We start from the raw sequence: 22,316 nt of genomic DNA, 5'->3' as shown, positions 1-22,316 counted from the left end.
TACAAGCTAAGTTCTATAATGAAAATTCCCACTAGTATATGAAAGTGATAACTCAAGAGACACTCTATAATAAGAACGTGGTGCTACTCTGAAGCACAAATGTGGTAAAAGGATAGTAGCATTGCCCCTTATCTCTTTTTCTCTCATCATTTTTTTGTTTTTTTTGTTTTTTGGGATCTCCTTTTTTGCCCTCTTTTTTTCATACGGAGTCTAATCCCGACTTGTGGGGGAATCATAGTCTCCATCATCCATTCTTCATTGGGACAATACTCTAAAAATGATGATCATCACACTTTTATTTACTTACAACTCGATATTACAATTCGATAAAACTAATACATGATGACTCTATATGAATGCCTCTGGCAGTGTACCAGGATGTGAAATGATCTAGCATAGCAAAGATATCAAAAAATGGACAAGCTAAGAAAATATCGTGCTAGCTATCTTATGATCATGCAAAGCAATATGACAATGAATGCTCAAGTCATGTATATGATGATGATGGAAGTTGCATGGCAATATATCTCAGAATTGCTATGGAAATGCCATGATAGGTAGGTACGGTGGCTGTTTTGAGGAAGATATAAGGAGGCTTATGTGTGACAGAGCATACCATATCACGGGGTTTGGATGCACCGGCGATGTTTGCACCGCCTCTCAGGGTGAGAAAGGGCAATAAACTGTAGCGAAGAGGCTAGCAATGATGGAAGGGTAAGAGTGCATATAATCCATGGACTCAACATTAGTCATAAAGAACTCACATACGTATTTCAAAAGTTTATTATCCATCAAAACAAAGTACTAGTACACATGCTCCTAGGGGGATAGATTGGTAGGAAAAGACAATTGCTCATCCCCGATCGCCACTCGTAAGGAAGACAATCAAAAATAAATCATGCTCCGACTTCATCTCATAACAGTTCACCATACATGCATGCTTCGGGAGTCACAAACTTTAACACAAGTATTTCTACCAATCCAAAATTACTCATTAGCATGACTGTAATATCACCATCTTTATATTGCAAAACTATTGCAAGGAATCAATAAAATCATATTCAGTTATCTACAAGTTTTATGTAGGATTTAATGACTAACCATGTGAATGACCAATTCATGTTGACTCTCTAAATAGATATAAGTGAAGCATGAGAGTTCAATTCTTTCTAAAAAAAAGATATGACCACCCTCTAACAAATATAAGAGAAGCAAAAGAGCATTCTACAAATGGTGGTTTTCTATATGTAGACAAACAAGCAATCCAAACTTCAAATGATACAAGCGAAGCACATGAAGTATTCTATAAAGCCATATGCAAAAGATATAAGTGAAGTGCAAAGGGCATTCTATAGATCAACCGAGGACAATCTCATACCAGCATGGTGCATTATTAAAATAAAATAAAAAGCACACGACACTCCAAGATTTACGTATATCATGTGACGAATAAAAATATAGCTCCAAGTAAAATTACCGATGATCATTAGAAGAAAGAGGGGATGCCTTCCGAGGCATCTCCAAGCTTAGTTGCTTGGGAGTCCTTGAATATTACCTTGGGGTGCCTCGGGCCTCCCCAAGCTTAGGCTCTTGCCACTTCTTATTCATTCATCCATCGTGATCTCACCCAAAACTTGAAAACTTCAATCACACAAAACTTAACAAAACCCTCGTGAGATCGCGGGTACATGTCGGTGCTATACAAACGGTTTTTAACCCCTTTCCGCGACGACATTTGGAACCATCGCCAAGTGAGTGTGGGCGATAGGGGGGTCCTTCCCACACGACCCAGAAACCGTTGGGGATAGGCCCTCCTGGGACTCGTGTGTGATCGGGCGAGGCATCGAAACCCAATCATTTCCGTTCATATGTACATCCCACACGGTGAATCCCGGGAAAACATTTCCGTTCATATGTATATCACACACAGGCACTCCAAGGAACACGTTTCCGTTCTTATGTACATCCCACACAGCCAATCCAGGAAAATGTTTCCGTTCATATGTATATCACACACAGTTAATCCAAGGAACATGTTTCCGTTCTTATGTACATCCCACACAGTCAATCTAGGGAAAACGTTTCCGTTCGTATATACATCCCACACAGTTTTATGAACTACACCACACACGATTTGATGAAGAAAACGGTGTGGCATTGGGCTATCCATTACAAGCGCTTTTACTGCTAGAACCGTTTGCAAATTTCCATGACACATTTAGCAGGTTTATTGGTTTACAATTAATAATTCCAGTATTACACAAATTCACATTTCATATCAAACAACTGTTTGCCAATTTCATATCAGGAACATAAATATATTATAACATCAGAGTGCGATAGCTACATGAAGACATCACAGTACAACATATAGCTAGTTCAACTTCGTAAGAACAATATTAGAACAATATAATCATTTCCCTAATCGAGATCATTTAGGCTCATCTTATCCACCTCTGCTTTCAGTTTAGTAAGAAACTGTTTTGCACTGGCCAAGTGGGAAAGTGCCTCCTCCTTCGCCAACACCATCTTAGCAAAGTCTGATTTAAAAAAATCTGAGCTCGTTCTCTACCTTCCTCTTTTTATCCCGCATCTTCAAATATTCTTCAGCGTTGACAACACTTTCTCTATTCTCTTCCTCATACATGCTCCATAGCTTCGCTAGGCACATCTTCAAAGACTGTAGCCAATCTTGATCAACCCACTCCAAGTAAGAACACTTCCGTTCATCCTATAATATTTAAAACTAGATCAGTAACAATTGTAGGGGAAATGGGTTTATAGCAACATAGAAAATGACCAATGCTTATTTTGAAAAACTAAAGAAATATGTTCATTATGACATATCTTCTCAAAAAGATCAATGTGCAAATTAATTAATTGCTACTTAGCCAACAACCAAATTCTGGAACATCAAAAGCTATAATTAACTACGACAACGCTACAAGGTCTTACTCATGTACAATAAATAACAAATTGAACATTTTATGAGGAAGGTAAATATAACTGCAACAACATAGCGATAGTGTTTGGATGACAACAAATTGATACTAATAGGTGTGTACATGCACAAATTTAGTAACATAGAACTAATATCACAAAGGTTGTCCACTGTGTATGCCAAAACTGGTGTAAAGACAACTATTGCTACATCTCGCACTAGTGCCCTGCACTGGCGAGTCGATGCAGTGGAAAAAAATCAGGGACCTGGACTCCGGAGCACCTAGTTGCTCCACTGCCCAGTTCCTTCATGCCATAAAGATTTAGTATTTTACTGCTTGGCTGCTCGATGTGTGGACCAAAGTTGGCTGCACAAACTGCTGAAGTGGTGCCAAATAATTTTCTAATGGCCCACTGATGAGATGGCAACAATTTTAGATACTAGGTACAAACTGTGACACTGTCTTAGGATGCGTTTGGTTGAAGGTGTGGTATGAATGGGTTGGGACTGTGACAGTGTCTGAATCACATCTAACAAATGATTTGTAACAACGAAAGAGGATCTAACCTTATCTGCACATGCCGGAAACTTCCTCCCACTATCCACAGATTCAAACACAACTAGCTTCACACATGGAGATTGATGGTAACAACAAGCAGATAGATCTTCAGCCACCCCGCTCCATGCATTGCCATTGATGGTCCTAGGGAATTACAAGAGGAAGAAATGACTCAAATCGACCACCGGGTAAAAATCCTTCATTCCAAGTCATATCCCGAGAGAGAGAAGATAGGCATACCCAGGTGGTGAAGGAGTCGTCGCCGGAGGAGGAACAACTGGAGAGGTCTTTGAAGAAGACCATGACGACCCCAACGGTAGGATGCGAGACAGTGAGAGTGAGGAAGCAGCTATAGCTTAGGATGGAAGAAAGTAAGGAAGGAGGAAACAGGGGAAATGTGACTTGTGGTTGGGGAGAAAAGGGGGGTGGGGTAGATATTTTGGCGGTAGGCCAAAACTTTGGAAATGTGGACGGAAACTTTGCGAGCAGTGTCGCCGGACCATTCACATTGAACGATTGTGTGCACCACAAACGATTCTTCTGCTTTACATGCATGGCATGAGTTTGATAATACAAATTTTGGTGGAAATTTCCCCAGGTATGTCATTGCATAATTTAACATTGCTTGCTAATTTCGAAACACAAAAGAGCGTACAGCAGATAGACCACACATACTGAATCGAGCAATTTTAGTAATTAAACAAAGCCAATTGTCCTAAACATTGCTCTAACGAAAGACCAGCATTAAAAACAAAGCCTAAGTATGCATAATTTTAAAAAATACGCTGCCGCACCGGCCTATGCATCGCCGGTGTGAGATGAGACTTCGATGACTTGTCCTCGAGACATGCCGCCGTTGGTGGACTCCACGCCCCCCTGCTAAAGTCGACCGCGTCCTCGTCCTCGTCCTTGGTGCCACCCTCAAGGTTGTAGTACTCGTGGTAGTGGTTGCGCCAGACCTCACGTTGGTACTCCACCACGCGCAAATCCTCCTTCCGGCGCTCCTCGATCTCCGCTGCCTCCTGCATCTCCAGCTCCTGCTCGGCGATCTCATGAGGAAGCAGGTGCTCCATGGCCACCGCCTCCTTTATGGACGTGGGATGCATGCTTAAGTACGAGGTGGCCTAGAATATCTTGGTGTGTGCATCCTCGATCTTGGCGTGGAAGGCCTCGACCCAGGCCAGGGCGACATCGATGGCACGGACGGCAGCCCGATCACTCTCGGCGTTTGCAGCCGCTATCGCAGCAACAGCTGCATCTGTCTCGGCTGCTACAGCTGCCCTGTCGGCTGTCGCAGATGACCTCTCAGCGAAAGCGGCTGTGTTCAATGTGGATGCGGCGGCAATCTCGGCGTAGGCGGCTGCCCTCTCAGCACAGGCGGCGGCGCTCGGGGGGTGGGGACGCGGCCATCATATGGGCCTTCACGAAGCATTTCCATGGCATCATCTTTGCAAGAAGGGGGTGTGGGAATGGGGATTGAGATTCATGGATTCGGGGGTCGCCGGCACTGGAGCAGACCAGCCGGTGATTCTTAAGGAGGGAGACTTAAATAGCCCCGGTTATTTTCATCGCAAACGGTTCCTAGAAAACAGCTGTGTGTGATGTTGTAGATATTTTTTATTAGCTGTCAAAGACGAATTTGGAGTAAAGTGGCAATGGATGGTGTTTTAAATGTACAAAAAAATTTGTAGTACTTATACAACTGTCATGTCAACTTTTGGAAAATTTCAGGGGTCATTTGACCTTTTAAGACATTTAAGTGATTTTCTAGCCATTTAATGACCGTAATTGAAATTTGAACTACATGTACATGCAACAGCTAACCATAATGGTTTGAAAAGTCATATTTTGTGTACTTGTCTGCGATTTAATTCCATGTGCAGTAAATTTGATGGAATTTCCAAACATATTGGTGTAACGACTATGACACAATTAACCATGGAGTGCCATGGCATTTAAATTCCAAAAAATTAAAAATATATCAGAAACACATGAAACCTTGATTGATGTAATTTCATGCCACCAGGATGATGTGGTAAAAAATTTGGCATGTGTGACGAAAGTTTGGACATACACACCTCACAAACCGGAGTAACTCACTAGAAGGCTCGTGGTTCCGAGAGGGAACAATGCATGTTTGATGAAGAACGGGAAATAGCTTCCTCTTACAACTTTCAATTTTTTTCTACATGTAACAAGCACTAATACAATGAAAATTTGCAAACTTTCAGGGGTCATTTGACCTTTTGAAGACATTTAAGTGATTTTCTAGCCATTTAATGACCATAATTCAAATTTGAACTACATCTACATGCAACGGCTAACCATAACGGTTTGAAAAATCATATTTGTGTAATTGTGTGCAAGTTAATTCCATGTGGAGTAAATTAGAAGGGATTTTCAAACATATTTGCCTCACCACATGGACACATGCATATGTATGCATGGAGTGCCATGGCATTTTAATTCCGAAAAATTAAAAAAATATGAGAAACACATGAAACCTTGATTGATGTAATGTCATGCCACCAAGATGATGTAGTAAAAAAATTGGCATGTTTGACGAAAGTTTGGACACACACCCCTCACAAACCGGAGCAACTCACTAGAAGGCTCGTGGTTCCGAGAGGGAACAATGCATGTTTGATGACAAACGGGAGATAGCTTCCTATTATGGCCTTCAATTTTTTTCTACGTTTAACGTGCACTACTACACCTGTAAGGTCAAAATTTGGAAAATTCTAGGGGCCATTTGACATTTTAAAGACATTTAAGTGATTTTCTAACCATTTATTGACCGTAATTCAAATTTGAACTACATCTACATGCAACAACTAACCATACCGGTTTGCAAAATCATATTTGTGTACTTGTGTGCGAGTTAATTCCATCTGTAGGAAATTAAAAGGAATTTTCGAACATATTGGTCTCATGACATGGACACATACATATGTATGCATGGAGTGCCATGGCATTTTAATTCCAAAAAATGAAAAAATGATCAGAAAAACATCAAACCTTGATTGATGTAATGTCATGCCACGAAGATGATGTGGTAAAAAATTTGGCATGTCTGACGAAAGTTTGGACACACACCCCTCACAAACCGGATCAACTCACTAAAAGGCTCATGGTTCCGAGAGGGAACAATGCATGTTTGACGACGAACAGGAGATAGCTTCCTCTTAGGGCCTTCAAATTGTTTCTACGTTTAACATGCACTACTGCAACTGTACTGTGAAATTTGGAAAATTCTAGTGGTCATTTGACCTTTTAAAGACACTTAAGTGATTTTCTAGCCATTTTAATGACCGTAATTCAATTTTGAACTACACCTACATGCAATGGCTAACCAGAACGGTTTGAAAATCATATTTGTGTACTTGTGTGTGAGTTAATTCCATGTGCAGTAAAATAGAAGGAATTTTCAAATATATTGGTCTCACGGCATGGGCACATGCATGGAGTGCCATGGCATTTTAATTCCCCAAAATTAGAAAATGATCAGAAAAACATGAAACCTTGCTTGATGTAATGTCATGCCAACAAGATGATGTGGTAAAAAAAATTGGCCTGTTTGACGAAAGTTTGGACACATACCCCTCAAAAATCGGAGCAACTCACTAGAAGGTTCATGGTTCCGAGAGGGAACAATACATGTTTGATGACGAACGGCTATTACGGCCTCCATTTTTTTTGGACATTTAACGTGCACTGATACAACTGTCATGAGAAAAATTGGAAAATTACAGGGTTCATTTGACCTTTTAAAGATATTTAAGTAATTTCTTCGCCATTTAATGACCATAATTAAAATTTGAACTACATCTCCATACAATGGCTAACCATAATGGTTTGAAAAATCATATTTTTGTGTACGTGTGTGCGAGTTAAAAAATCATCAGACGATGTAAATATCCGGTGTTCAAAAAAGAAAATGTAAACATCATGGCACTCTATCTCGCGGCTCGAGGTTTGGTAGGTGAGTGGCATGGATAATTAATCCGACACGGTTCTGTATTGGAAACCGTCAGCTATTATGTTCACACAAAGATTTTGCTGCGGGAATCATGTGTACTTCAAACTACAGTAATCATCAATTCGGGCGACCGGCATGTGTATTGTTCCCGTTGATCTACATTCCGGTCGTCAATAAATACTACCTTGCTCACGTCGCCCCTCCTACATTCTCATCTACATCCTCCCCTCGCTCACCCTCTCTGTCTTTCTCAAATCTCTGCCATGGCGCCGCCGGTCTGCCCACGCACCGACGAGGAGTCGTCGCCCCCCCCCCCCCCCCCGAGGACGCTCACTCTAATAGCAGCGGCGAGGTCCCCTACGCGCCGCCGGACGAGGTTGCGCCAGACACCCCAACTTCGGATTGGTTTTGGGGCCAGTACAATCTTTGTTTGTGGAAGTCGTTGTCGCCGGGTGAGAAAGCCAGGCAAGTGGCGTTCAAGAAGGAGATGGCGGAGGAGGAAGTTAGGTACCAGGTGGCCTATGAAGCCCGTGATGCCACCTGGAAAAAGGAGGCAGTGGAGCTTTGGGGGCGGGCGCATCGTCGTGTGGAGGAGGTGCATGAAGACGAGTACTTCAGGAGGAAGGCCATAGGCGTTGGGCGCGTCGTCACTGCGTGGAGGTGGGCTGATAAGCTCTAGCGTGCCACCGACGAGGAGCTCCGGTGGGCGCCCAATGAAATGGCAAGATCGTTCGCGCGTGTCCTCCGGCAAGAGGTAGATCGGTACGTCAAGTGCTGCGAGGCGGAGGAGGCAGAGTACTTCCTCCGCACTGGGAAGACGCCGCACACCAGGGAGCTGCTGGCGAGGGGTTGCTGGAATACTGCCCCGGGAGGGATTATTAGTTTTAGTATGTTCATTTTCAATTTTATGCATTTTACCTAGTAGTTAAGTATCATCACGCATATGAGATGATATTATATATATATTCTGTGATGAACTAATGACAATTAATATATATATATATATATTATGAATTCCATTTTCTATCTGTTTTTGTATACTAATTTGAATCTAAGTGTTATCATCCACATATACAGAATGGAAAACGTATATACACACATTGAAACAAAGGAATAAACAGAGCAATACTATGATTGATGTGAATACAAAGCTATCCACGTCGAAATGACTCAACAAAATAAAACACATCCATGAGACCATGACTAGCAGCCCTTGCCTATGGTAGCTCTTGGCTCTGAACTCGTGCAGGCGTTCCTCCAAGCGGTCGACACACTCGCGGTACATCTAGAGCGTGATATCGAGCTCCAAGTTGCTATTTAATCGGAGATCACCAGCTCGAGGATGCGATGGCCATGTTCCTCTACTGCGTGCAGGTGGACACCTGGGCCAAGGAGGCGGTCGAGCCTACCGACCAGCGCGTCAGCATCGAGCGGGCCGCGGACCCATGCGAACGGCGCGACGGGCGTCCGGTGCAAGTACGGCGTAGAGGGCCTCTGCCCACTCCTGGCGAGGATGGGGGTACTGACGGGACGTGTACCTAGCTGCAACGCTGTGTCGACAGCAGGCAAGCGCCGATGGATCTGCTCTTGCTGTGTGGCGCGCCGCGCCTCTCGCTCTGCAGTGCTCCAATGGTCTCATCGTGCAGCGAGCCATGGCCTATCGACGCGGACGCACCTAGCTTGCTCTGCGGCACGCCATCGATCATGTTGTGCGGCGAGCAGCATGCTGTCGGTGCTGACATGCCTATCTTGATCTGCGGTGCTCAAGCGCCATGCGTCAAAGGTCTGCTCAACCCTGGCGATGACGCGCATCGCCGCCTAGGTTTATGCGCAATATCGCTAGGTGGTGGGAAACATGTGAGGAAATGGCGGGAAACGGTGGCGTGTTCATAAAACGCCATCAATTAATGGAAACTTAGCATAGAAGGAACATCGAGCTAGCAAAAGAAGTAGATGATGATCAGATGAACACGAACCACACTAGGGAACCCGTCGATGATGAATTCATCAATCGCAAATGGTTGAATACTACCAAGCGTTTGCCCACAACATGCATGGCTTATTCCATCACAAACAGGTCGGATGGATCAAACCCGGATGATCTAGACCCCCACCCGGACGATCCGGACCAAACCCGGAAGATCTGGACCCCCACCCGGATGATCCGGGTAATATGCCCCAAGATGCCCGAAGTTTGCAGAATCCACCTGGCGGAGCCGGATCATCCAGACGAGGACCCGGATCATCCCGACGATTCCCGAATCATCCGGACCCCCATCCGGCCTTTGCATGCGCGCATGACTTGGGCCGAGGCTCATGTACCCCTTCGCCCCTGACTTACCCCTTTGTGTCTTAGCACTATATATTGACTACCCCTCCTTCTAGTTAGGGTTAGCAAAGTAGTAGCTCATTAGAGATAGAGCTTTGCTCATCCATACGGATCTACTCCATGAGAGAGACCGCGCGCTTCTACGGAGAAGATCCACCATGGATTCAAGACCCCCTCACGGGTGGCCCCCATCAAGACCTCCTCACAGAGAAGAATCGGTTACCCTATCTATCGTCCCTTGTTGACTTTGGATCGTGTATCTCTTTGTGTTTCGAGGATCTAGCACATGTGTGATTGTTTCTTGTTAATTTGAGTGATTCCTCTCTTTCCCCTCGTGTTTTCCTCCTTGTGTTCTTCGTGTTTTTCGTGGGATCCGCTCCAATCATAAAAGATCGGGCCACTAGGGTTCTACCCTACATCACCTTGGTATCATGAGCCATGTTTATCTTGAATTTGGAGTCCCCCCCACCATTTTCTAGCCTTCTTTTGCATGATTTCGTCCTAAAATTCAAAAATCCCCACCAAAAATAGCACCTATTTTTTTGTGATTTGTTGGTTTAATGATGTTTTGTTGATTTTGATCCATGGATTTGCTTGGTTTCGAGTGGATATAGCATCTCCCTGACTTTCTCCACCTCCCATCCATGAAATCTGATCAATTTTTGCCCCAAAAATTATCCATTTCCGTCCAAAAATTCATCCTCGAGAGGAAATACCGAGCAGTTTGACCTGCCCGGATCATCCGGAATTGGTCCCGGATCCACCCGGATCAGCTGGACCATCTCCCGGATGTCCAGACACCCCACATGACAGAAATGGTTGACGAACCCAGATCATCCGGACCTACTCCCGGATGTCCGGATAACCCTGACACTGACAGGGCTGAATTCTTGTTTCGGCCATAACTAATTCATCTGGATTCCGTTTTTGACGTTCTTTAGCTCGTTTTGAAGCTATTGACATCCCTCATCCCAAAAAAATATTACCATCACCATTTTACTCCATCAAATCTTTGGAACTTTAGCATCTTTGCCTAGGGCTACCACCATATCATCGGTATAACCACCACCGACTTCCGCAACCTAACCCATTATGATCCCCATTGCATATGTGGTTGTTTGAGTTGCGACTTGAGTCTCCTAAGGTGTTTCGGCTACTTACGGACGATTGCTTCTTCATCAACCACCACTACCACTTCCACATACCCTTGCACACCATACACTTACACCACCCCCAACTTAACCCAATTTTGTTTGTGTTGTGAGTTGTGTCTCCTAAGATGTTTCGGCTACTTAGGGACCGTGCTTTCAACTCTAACACCGTGTATAGCCCATCATACCCTTTCACCACCTTAACCCATATTGACCGTGTTTCCACCAATACTTCCGCAACCACCACCGCATTCCCGCTACCACCATTTCACATTTGACATTTGACATTTTGATTTCGCGGTTGTTCCGTTTGCTACCACCACCGTTCGAGGTTACCGTCCTTGGAAATGATGAGTGGCGGTGTTCTTGATGTCGACCCGTTCCTAATTAGTAGAAACGGAAAAACCACTAGCCCATTTTGCGTTACTTTCCTATCGAGACTAGCCATTTGAGTATTGCTGGCAACGTTGCTTGTGCACATTAGTGATCCACCCTTCCGTTGCATACATACCATAACATATTGGTATCATCATATCACCCCTTGTGTCACAAGTTTGTTCCCGCATATACACAATTGCTATCTTGGTTTGTGCATTTCGCATTGTGGCCATACAAAAAAAAGAATAAGCTTTTAAGCAAAATAGAAAGTGCAAACAAGCTTGTAAGCAATAGACATAGCATCATACCACATTGCATAAATGATTGTCATATCCGATCATCTTGGTTCATCTTAAGAAACACCAGGAACCATACATACATAGCATACTTGGGATAGAAAGTTGATACATTTTGCATCTTATAGGTTGTGCACAAGTGTCGTATCCGCCTATTGAGCAATCGTGCTAGCGTCTCTCTTGAGTTGTGCAACACGAGCAATTTCCGTGGATTCCACATTTTGAGATCATTCCTTGGTTGCACGACCCCATTTATCTATCCGTGTGTGTGTGTTTCTGTGTGCCACATATTTCTATTGGTCTACTTGTTTCACTTGTGAATTTATGAATCTCTTTCAACATTATTGACTCTTGCTAACATTTTACATCAAATTTTTTTATGCCACTATCCTCACCGACCTCCACCATAAGCCTTATTTGTGTAGGTGTGAGAAATCGACAAGAAATGGTACCAATTGTGCTATTTCCTTGTTACATCATTGAGTGATCACTGATCCATCTTCAACTTCGGTCACGGTACATTTGGTATAAGTTCTTCTCTTTCTCCCACTCATATTTGCTTGAGTCTTGTGATGGATAGGAAAGGCATGTCATCTCCGGTCTACGACAACAACGACGGCGTGAGCAACTACATCACCAAAGCGTCCATCTTCTATCAACAACGACAAATGCAAGGTGCCCAATCAAGATTGCGAGTGCGCATCGAGAACAGCTCCATCGACATTCGTCACTCCGAAGCAAGGAAAAGGGACTACATCGACAACAAGCTTTCCGTGCAAAAGGAGGAGCAAGATGCAAGGATGGAGGAGATTTGGACTTGTTGGCCAAACGTTCTTCCCCTTCATCATCCTCAAGGCGGCGAAATTCAAGTCACAAGTGTTCGGAGCGCAAAAATGATGCAAGTGCAAGTCGTCCACGTCCACATCTCCATGACGACCACCATCACGTTCGTGATCCACATCGTCATGAAGGGCAAGTCACCTCCAAGCATCATGTGCACGACGACGACAAATGACATCTACTAGGAGCTGAAGCACAACAACGACATCATCAACATGAAGATGCTCGCCAAGCGCAAATGCACAAGTCCGAACAAGCACTACTTCACGCCAAGTCCAAGCTTCATGAGAAAAAGAGAAGATCGCGAGACGAGCACCACCAAGACGGAGCTACGGCTACACCAACCACTTCGACATCTTCGCCAAGTGCTATCAAGGCATCTTCTCCTTTGGACTTATGGCATTTTCGCCTACTTCCCATGAGTTCACCTACATCGACATCTTCAACAATGAGGCCACCACCTACGAGCGAGGGCGACACTTCCATCTTCGGAAGCCCCTCAAGGAAGATGGCCGAGCATGGGAATTTCCCTTCAGTCATGGAGATGAGCTACGAGGTGCCACATCATATGGTCCTCGTACAACAAGACGGTGACAAGAAGGTCGAGCTAGGGCCACCCCTTTTGACCACGGCGGCGAGCATGAACCTCTTCAACAACATGAAGACAGCGCCCATGTTGGACTCATACTCCGAGTCAAGCTGCGAGACCGCACTTGAGACCTTATCTTTGGTCTTAGAGGAGAGTGATGATGTGCCATCTTCGGTCTTCATCCACAGCTACGACTACGACATGATTGAGCATGGAGACATTTGCACCTACATCTCTCCGACACCCACATATGACAAGATGCCCCAATTGCCATGTGAAGAGAGCCACCACCCCATGAGTGAGATGAGTGACTTCACCATACGTGACATTGAGAGAATTTCCTATGAGAGGATGAGTGTGACCACCACTAGCCGCACACTTGAGAGCATGCAACACACCCTATGTGAGGTTGAGAGCCATTTGAGTGACTCCACCAACCATATGAGTGAGAGCATCATACCGGGAGTGAGTGAGGTAGTTGACAGGGCATGTGAGGCCACTATGATTTCTAACAACTTCACCTCTACTCCGAGTGTGTTTTCTTCTTTGGTGCTAGGTCTCCTACATGATGACATGCCTATACTCAACGAGTCCATACCTCCAATGAAGACGACGATGGCCATGGTGGAAGATGATGCACCCCCACATGGTTCCATCAAGATGAAGATGAGCACGACTTGTTCTTCAAAACCTCACCTACAACACATGAGTAATTCTCCAAAGGTAACATAGGTGATGGTGCTTCTCTTGTCCCACTAGCGGACTATCCCACCAATGATTGCTTGCATGATGTTGATCAACCTATTTCCATGCTTCATGCTAGCGCGACTTCCTCATGTGATGATTTCTTGCCCATTTACGATGAGTATGATGATTCTCATGTGGAGTCTATTAGTTGTGACGCCATGTTACATAGGATTTCTTGTGATAATTGTTTAGGTCACATCATGTTTGAAAACCCGCTTGACTTGTCATATGCTATGAATGAGATCACCCATATGTTATATTTGCAATCTCAACATAGTAACTATGCATGCCCCGCTAAAATAAATCCCATTTGCGGTTATGGCATAGATGACAAGATGATGGTCATTGGCTTTTGTTTTTCATGTGATGATATTGCCATGTTTCCTTTACATGATTTGCACAATTCATCTACTATGCCATGCCATGATCACATTGCTTCAGATATGCATTGTTTTGGATGTTGTCAATATTCTCCATGTGATGTTTGCATTAATGATCATGAGGAGACCCCCATAACTTCCTCATACATAGTAGTAGATTTTGATGCATTCCATACTTTGCATGATTCCCATAATTGCTTGCACCATATGCATTCCACACATAACAATGCTCTAGATATTTCCCATGATGCATTACACAATTTGAGTCTCCATTATGCTATACATAATAACAAACCTATCATAATGGATGACATGTTTCTATATCACGCATCTCATTTATTTAAGCACTGGATATTTTGTGCTAACCAACACAAGCACGCATGCATCATGATGGGTGATATGTATATATACCACGCACACACAATTTTCCCTTTGTCTTTGTTTTGCGTAGGTTCTCATGTATACTCGTCAACCTCTCAATCCCAAGAGTTGACGAAACGAGCTCTTGAGAGCAACGACGATTTGGGATCCCGTGGACTATCATCATCACCATTCCCTTCGCGCAAGGACTACGCGCATCACCTTTACATGGCTCTCACACGGCTATGGGCTATTTACCACTTGTCACCTTATGCCCATACTATCATGCTCCCTTTGCATGTTATGCCTCTTCACATGATTTTACCATGCAATTGTGACCCTTGCTTGCATCTACCCATGATTCAGAATTATGATACTCCTATGTGTATTTGCATGCTTGGTGGAGATCCTTGTTGCTATTTCCATGTTTACCATGTGCCTCATGCTATTGTTGCTTGTTGGGAGAGTCATGATGTCCCATTGCTATTTACATATGTCCTCTTGCCAATACATTGATGACATTTTGCTCATATCTTGCCTTCATGATTGTGATATGTCTTGTGCATTATTCATGACCACCATTTGCACATATGGCATGCTTGACATGACTCCTTCTAGTACGTTGCATCTTCGCACTACTAGATTGCTTGACTTGATCACTATGATTGCTTGCTTTGTCGCATCACCCATGTTCCACTATTACTCGCTTTCTTGGGTTGATGACATATATGTTCATGCCTGTCGGTGTCAAAACCGGCGGATCTCGGGTAGGGGGTCCCAAACTGTGCGTCTAAGGCAGATGGTAACAGGAGGCAGGGGACACGATGTTTTACCCAGGTTCGGGCCCTCTTGATGGAGGTAAAACCCTCTTGATGGAGTATTACAAGAGTTGATCTACCACGAGATCGGAGAGGCTAAACCCTAGAAGCTAGCCTATGGTATGATTGTATGTTGTCCTACGGACTAAAACCCTCCGGTTTATATAGACACCGGAGGGGGCTAGGGTTACACAAGGTCGGTTACAAAGGAGGAGATATCCATATCCGTACTGCCTAGCTTGCCTTCCACGCCAAGTAGAGTTCCGTCTAGACACGAGACGAAGTCTTCAATCTTGTATCTTCATAGTCCAACAGTCCGGCCAAAGGATATAATCCGGCTGTCCGGATACCCCCTAATCTAGGACTCCCTCAGTAGCCCCCGAACCAGGCTTCAATGACGATGAGTCCGGCGCGCAGTGTTGTCTTTGGCATTGCAAGGCGGGTTCTTCTCCATATTTCGAACGTTTGTAAAGCAGTGTCCGGTCCCATAAATGTTTGGACCTCTTGGCTTTTGTGCCCAAGAAGGGCTATCTCCCACGCGTCGAATGAATACGAGGCGCCAGGGCGTTTTTACATTCGCCCCCCTAGCCAAATAAATAAATTGTCTATTAAAGGGATGGGGATTCTTAGATCCGATCCATACCATCCTCCCCCAGCGAGAATCCATCAGAGCGCGTTTCGGAAAGATCCATTCCAGCATGGCCGACCTCCGCAGCTCCTCCTCCCGCCCCCGTAGCCCTAAGCCCGGTGATTTGGAGAGGTATTCAGTCCCGCACAGTCGATTAGTCGAACTGCAGACTAAGGGATTTCTCCCTCCGGCTTATATGGTGCCCGTTTGAGCCGGGCTTACCACCTACAATGGCAGGGAGCAAGCGGAGAGCTTTCCGTGTCCCTCTATGGGGGAGCGGGTCTGCCTTGTTCCTTATTTATTAAGGGGACTCGGATTTCCAATTCATTCATTCCTCCGCGGGCTCCTGGAGTTCTTCGACCTCCAATTACACAATTTCACCCCTGCCATTCTACATATCATCGGCTATGTTGCTCTCTGCGAGTTGTTCCTGGGCTGCCAGGCTCACTTCAAGCTGTGGAAAAGGCTATTTTGCCTCGTCCCTCGCACACAGAGGGGGTCACTTTATCAAGTGGGCAGAGCCGAAATATGGCGCATCGCCGGTACCGGATACCTGTCCGGTACCCCGAAGAAGTCGTCCGAAGGCTAGCCTTCGGAATGGTTTTATATGGAGGACGTTCCCCTTTCGGACCCTGTTCGACGGGGTCTTCCTGAGTTCAGCAATGCTCCTCTGAAGAAACGCCGAAGTTGGCGCCCACAGAGCCCCAGGTGGAAGACAATGGAGAAGTCCTCTATCTGATGAACCGGATTAAAGAACTGGCTCAATCAGGATTGACAATAATCGAAGTTATGTAGATTTTCTTAATGCAGGGAGTGCAACCACTTCAATATCGTGGGCACCCCTTGTGGTGTTTTGACGGGGCGGATGATGCCACCCGCTGCGGGCGTAAGGGTCCAGACAATGCTGCCGCTTTAGCAAAAATTCTGCCCGAATTGTTCAAGGGAGAGGAAGAGGAGTTCATCCGCATCAAGCCACGGGATTGATTCTCCATGTACAATCCTCCAAGCTGGGTAAGTTATATCTCCTTACTCCCATTTTTCCCGCATTCTTTGTCGTAAGTATTCACCTTGCCACTTTGCGGCAGGAAGTGCAAAAAGCCATAAAGGAGGTCAGCAGCCCTTCTACACAACCAGAGGACCCTGACCGGGCCCTCGACTCCGGACTTGAAGAAGATCCAGTTATATTCATGGAGCTGATAGACCGGCAGTTCTATCAGTTAAGCTGCGATGATGCCATGGTGGCCATTACGGCCAACTATCCCGGACTGCTTCCTGCATCGCACGTAAGAAAAACCAAAAATCCCAACTCCAAAAACTAGGATCCCCTTTTAGACACTTCCCCTACCATATACATATGGCATTTTTACAGGGAAGGCATTCGGGATGCCCTACCGAACCCGCAGCAACTCGCCAACAAGAGGCACCGAGGCCGGGTAGGCCAAAAAGGAAGGCGGTCAGGATGGAGATGCCGGCGCAAAGGTATAACAAAAACCTCGCTCTGTGGTTGTCGTCTTTCTCGAAATGTAATGACGCCCGTGTTTTTTGAACAGAAAAAACGCTCGCCAGAATATGTCCGGCGATGTTGCTAATCACGCTTCACCAGTCGGGCGCTAGGACCGGACATAGAGACGGAAGCCGATATGGGGCGGGCGCTGGATAATCCCCCTACAGAGGATGCAGATAGATTATCCGCTACAAGCTCAGAAGTGGAGAGCGCCATGAATCATACGCGCCGCCGGCCGTACTCCGTGACACTTGTTTCTCACCAGAGGCATTTGATGCCTTCAATTCTGGAGAGGCGTACCTCCGTGCTGCTCAAGATGGTCTAGCCAGAACCACGGATCAGTATGTAAAGGATGTACGGGTAAGTAAATCTGATGATTTATATGTATCAGTAGCCCCTAATACTTGAAACAATTAGCAGAACTGATTTAAGGATCGTCTCTATTGTGCAGGTTCTTACAGAGAAGAATACTAGGCTGTCACAGGAGCTGGAGGAATGCAAGACCCAACTGCGGGCCGCTTTTGCCGCATTGCAAGAACCAAAAAAGTCTCCCGCTGGTAACATTTACTTTAAAGAATGATGGTTACCATATAGTGTGCTGCGTGGCTGCAGATCTAACAATAGATGTTGCAGATGAATCCGGAGAAAATCCGGAGGACCAGCATGTCGTGCGACAGCTAGAGGCTGGCAAACGCGTGCTGACTGAGTTTAGGCGGGAGAAAAACAATCTCCAAGACACCAATATCAAGCTGAGCGTGGAACAAAAAGACGTTCAAGCCCAGCTTGCAGACTCCGAGAAGGAGAATAAGCGGCTTCGGTGCTGCATTTTCAGTAAGTGCTTGAACGAATCCTTTTGAAGGAGTTCGGTGAAGAAGCCGACTAATAGCGTTATGTCTGTAGGTATGCTGACGAGTCGTCCCGCGGAGGAAATGCCTGGGTCTGCGGGTGATCTTCTATCCGAGCTCTCACATCTGCATGAACAAGTTCGACAGGTGATGCAAGGTGTTGCCCAGGCCTTGTGGCCATCCGTCTTCCTGCCAGAAGGTGTTGCAGAGCTTACGGAGAAGCTCAAGGGAGCACGGCGGCGCTTCTGATTATGGAAGATATCGGCCTGCCGACAAGGTGCCAGAGAAGCCTGGGACATGGTGAAGACACGGTATACCAAGGCTGACCCAAATCACATGGCCGAGGTCGGACCTGTGGGGCCCGATGGGAAAGAGATCCCCGTTAGCTTAGTTTATGGGCAAGTAGAATTAGCCGAAAGTATTCCCAATAGGATTGTAGGCTAGACCGCCTGTTGGATGGTATAGAAGAGGAATTTAGTCAGTCTGCATGACTATGTAATTAAAGTGACATGTATAATGCCTTCTAGCCGGATTGTAGATCATTTGTCATGGCGGACCTTTTCGCTTCAACCTCAGGACCCGATAGTCCGGAGTGTATCCGAATACCCGCTCAGTTATATAAGAACTGGGGTATGCATGGAGACCAGGCATAGGGGTCATTAGTGCTTGAACAGACAAGTGCCCAATTAGTTATGTTATATTACATGGGTAGTAAGAAACATCTTCCAGGGAGAATAGTTCCGTCAAGGCTTCCTTTCCCTGGGTAAGCATGCCCTAAAGTGCATGTCCGGACTGCGATAGGAAACGCAGGAAAAACATCTGGGGGCAGATATGGAAAATAAATAAAAATCATCTTTTGTTCACTGACCGAATATTCCCTTAAGAACGCTAGCTTTCGGCTTCACCCAGTCTGAGGTACACATCCGGCTGACCCGACAGTAACAATCGTAGAGGTGCTCCCCTTATGACCTAGCCGAATTAATGGGAACGTAGGGCATAAATACAAGAGCCAGACAACCCAGCTTGGCCAAAACTTAAGTCATATCGATGCATATAATGGCGAAAAAAGGTACATGTGGAAGTATACTACATGTGCGGGGCATGAGGCCCAGATAAATAATTAAGCTTCTGTGAAAGAAGCCCCCAGGTATGATGAGCGCGGCTAGCGCATCTATAATGTGCAAGCGAGGCACAAGTTGGCCCTTGAAGGCCTAGAGAAAGAATAAAAGAACGGAAGAAAGAAAAACAAGACAGATAATGTATATGCAAAAAATGGATAGGGGAAGGAGACGAACATAGAGTCATGCGCTAGGCGTAGAATCTTCGGAGCCTGGACGCGTTCCATGGGTTCGGCTCGAGTCGATTAGTCGATGCATCACACAGTCGGTACGCTCCACCAGTCAGAACTTGGTCAATAATGAAGGGACCTTCCCATTTGGGCTCGAGCTTGTTCTTTTTCTTATCCGGCAGGCGTAGAACTAGTTCGCCAAAATTATAAGTTTTTGACCGTACCTCTCTGCTTTGGTATCTGCGAGCATGTTGCTGATAAAATGCGAAATGAGCTTTTGCTACGTCGCGCTCCTCCTCCAGGGTGTCCAGACTGTCTTGCCGATCGAGCTTGGCTTCTCTTTCTTTGTACATGCACACTCGAGGTGAGTCATGAATTGTGTCATAGGGCAAGACTGCCTATGCGTCGTACACCATAAAAAACGGTGTATATCCGGTACTATGATTCGGCGTGGTCCGAAGCCCCCAGAGTACAGAGTCGAGCTCCTCTACCCAGTGCGTGTTAGACTCCGTTAAGGAATGCACTAATCTGGGTTTAATGCCGCTCATTATAAGACCGTTTGCTCGCTCAACTTGGCCATTGGTTTGTGGGTGATAGACTGAAGCATAATCGAGCTTGATGCCCATTTTGCTGCACCAGAGTTTTACCTCATCGGCAGTGAAGTTCGTGCCGTTGTCAGTGTTGATGCTGTGGGGGACTCCATAATGGTGTACGACCCCGGATATGAAGTCTATCACCGGTCCGGATTCGGCTGTTTTAACAGGTTTGGCCTCTATTCATTTGGTGAATTTATCCAGCATGACCAGTAAGTATTTTTTCTTGTGGGTTCCCCCTTTAAGGGGTCCAACCATGTCAAGCCCCTAGACCGCGAAGGGCCACGTAATGGGGATTGTTTGGAGGGGGGTGGGTGGCATGTGGCTTTGATTTGCAAAGAGCTGGCAACAGGCGCAACGTTGGACCAAGCCTGTGCATCTGCCCGGGCCGTTGGCCAATAGAATCATGTACGGAAGGCCTTGCTTACAAGAGCCCGGGCTGTGGCGTGGTGCCCGCCTAGTCCGGCGTGAATTTCTGCCAAAAGGTTCCGCCCTTCCTCTTTAGAGATGCACCTTTGAAAGACTCCGGTAGTGCTTTTTTATACAATTCTCCCTCATGGACCCTATAGGCCTTAGATCGCCGCAATATGTAGCGTGCCTCATTTTGGTCCTCTGGAAGTTCCTGCCTAGTTAGGTAGGCCAGGAATGGTTCTGTCCACGGGGCTATCATGGCCATTATTACGTGGGCTGAAGGTGTTATTTCGGTGGCGGAGCCTTCGATTGTGTCAGAATGTTCGGTATCAGGTATTTTGGCCGGGTCTGGACTATTGTTACCGGTGTCCCTTTCCATACTACGGATGGCTTGAACAGCCTCTCCAAAAATATGTTGGGGGGACCGCATTGCGTTTTGCACCGACGCGGGTGAGGATATCCGCCGCCTGATTGTTTTCTCGAGCCACATGGTGAAATTCGAGCCCCTCGAACCGAGCTGACATTTTTAGGACGGCGTTTTGGTAGGCCGCCATTTTCGGATCCTTGGCGTCAAAGTCTCCATTTATTTGGGATATTGCTAGGTTTGAATCCCCACGCACCTCCAGGCGTTGAATGCCCATGGAGACTGCCATCCGAAGACCATGCAATAGAGCTTCGTATTGGGCTGCGTTATTGGCGTCTGTGTACAATATTTGCAGTCCGTACTGAATGGTATCTCCGGTTGGGGACGTCAGGAGAACGCCAGCCCGTAGACTAGCCAGCATTTTAGAACCGTCGAAGTGCATGATCCAATTGGAGTATGCGCCATACTCTTTAGGGAGTTCGGCCTCCGTCCATTCGGCGACAAAGTCGGCCAATACTTGCGACTTAATGGCTCGTCGAGGTTTGTATGTTATGTCGAACAGGAGGAGCTCAATGGCCCATTTGGCAATCTGGCCCGTAGCGTCGCGGTTGTTTATAATATCATTAAGTGGCACTTCCGAGGCTACTGTAATCAAACACTCTTGAAAGTAGTGTCGCAGCTTCCGGGAAGCCATGAATAGTGCATAGGCTATCTTTTGATAATGTGGGTATCGTGATTTGCATGGAGTGAGGACAGTGGATACATAGTATAGAGGCTTTTGAAGAGGGAATTTATGTACGTCCGCTTCTCGTTCGACAATGAGCACTGCGCTTACAACTTGATGAGTTGCCGCAATGTACAACAACATTGGTTCGCCGATGTTTGGCACGGCCAGGATTGGGTTGGTTGCCAAAATAGCCTTTATTTCTTCCAATCCGGCTGTGGCAGCGTCCGTCCACTCGAAGTGTTCGGTGCGCCGAAGGAGGCGATAAAGGGGTAAAGCCTTTTCTCCTAAGCGGGAGATAAAGCGGCTTAGAGCCGCCACGCATCCAGTTAGCTTCTGGATTTGTTTGAGGTCTGTTGGGGTAGCCAACTGTGACAAAGCTCGGATTTTGGCCGGATTAGCTTCAATACCTCTACTGGAGACAATGAAACCCAGGAGCTTTCCGGCTGGTACGCCGAAAACACATTTTTCCGGATTGAGCTTGATGTCGTATGTTCAGAGGTTGTCGAATGTGAGCCACAAGTCATCTATCAAAGAGTCGATGTGTTTGGTTTTGACGACCACATCGTCTACGTATGCCTCTACTGTTTTG

The sequence above is a fragment of the Triticum aestivum genome, chromosome 4A (genome assembly GCF_018294505.1).
Source record: "Triticum aestivum cultivar Chinese Spring chromosome 4A, IWGSC CS RefSeq v2.1, whole genome shotgun sequence".
Lineage (NCBI taxonomy): Eukaryota > Viridiplantae > Streptophyta > Magnoliopsida > Poales > Poaceae > Triticum > Triticum aestivum.
This window is presented reverse-complemented; position numbering follows the sequence as displayed.